We start from the raw sequence: 1,154 nt of genomic DNA, 5'->3' as shown, positions 1-1,154 counted from the left end.
CTTAATTAGAATCCATTCCCATGGTGGTAATATTTTAAGCCTCCATTTGGCTACCAATTTATAATCTATTCATAAATTCAATCAAAATCAAACATTAATTTTAACGATATATTCACATCTACTACTTATTTATTATACTAACATTTTGTGGGATCCAATACCATTCCTCTGACTACGTATCTTCATAAATGATTTGTAAATTCTCCAAATTTTCTAAATTTGTAAAAATATTTGAATTGTGCAGGCAAACTGGACTCTGGAATACTCCAAACTTAAAGCTAGAATTGAACTTCTGCAGAGGAATCATAGGTAAAAATTTATTCAGTACATTCAAGAGATATGAGTAACACAAGGATAACTGTTTATGGTTTCTCTTTATAATTTGTTTGCCCTCTCAGCCACTATATGGGAGAAAATCTTGACTCCATGAGCCTGAAAGATCTTCAAATGTTGGAGCAACAGATCGACACTTCTCTTAAAAACATTCGATCTAGAAAAGTACGACGTAATTGTATATATTTCCGCATAACCTTTTGCCAAAATCATTTCACTACATTTAATTTAATTTCTGTGCGACATTCTAAAGGAGCTATGGTTTTTGTTTGCAGAATCAACAGTTGCAGGAATCGATCTCTGAGATGCAGAAAAAGGTTGTCTTTTAAGCACTCGTATTTTAAATCTTAAAGTTATTACTGCTTATGATATAAATAATCGCCGTGCCTGGTGCTCTCAAATTAGTCTGCTGCAAAAGTTTGTAGTGATCACAATATACATTCCTATAAGAATAAAACTTGCATTTGTAACATTAATGAGGCTTAATAGTGTCACTGCACAAGTTTCTGGCATTCGATTAGTACATATTATAATGATAATCACATTAAGAAATAATTATATTTACTCTAAATGTTCAACCAAGTAGATATTGTTCAAGTAAATGGTGAAAATGCACTTTTGGGCTGACCCTCTTACGGTTTGCTACGATGGGTTTTTCCTTTCTGTTAATGTATATACAATGTAAATGTTAGTTAGTTCCACATTGGTTAGAAAGGAAAACATTCATCTGAAATTAGACTATAAATAGGATACCTCTCTTGTAAACAAATCACACTATTCAATACAATTCTCTTCTCTTTGTATTGTCTTATTTTCTCTCT

At 31.6% G+C, this 1,154-nt stretch overlaps 1 long non-coding RNA gene across 1 annotated transcript; it reads left to right on the top strand.

The window, feature by feature from the left end:
- Positions 1-210: 210 nt before the first annotated feature.
- On the top strand, positions 211-1,138 carry LOC111386632. Its single transcript, XR_002701265.1, has 3 exons — positions 211-309; positions 399-498; positions 609-1,138. It is a non-coding gene; the product is annotated as an uncharacterized LOC111386632 (long non-coding RNA).
- Positions 1,139-1,154: the final 16 nt, after the last annotated feature.

The sequence above is a fragment of the Olea europaea genome, unplaced genomic scaffold, assembly GCF_002742605.1.
Source record: "Olea europaea var. sylvestris unplaced genomic scaffold, O_europaea_v1 scaffold36347, whole genome shotgun sequence".
Classification (NCBI taxonomy): Eukaryota; Viridiplantae; Streptophyta; class Magnoliopsida; order Lamiales; family Oleaceae; genus Olea; species Olea europaea.
Note: the sequence above shows the minus strand (reverse complement) of the source record. Positions and strands in the feature narration are given on the sequence as shown.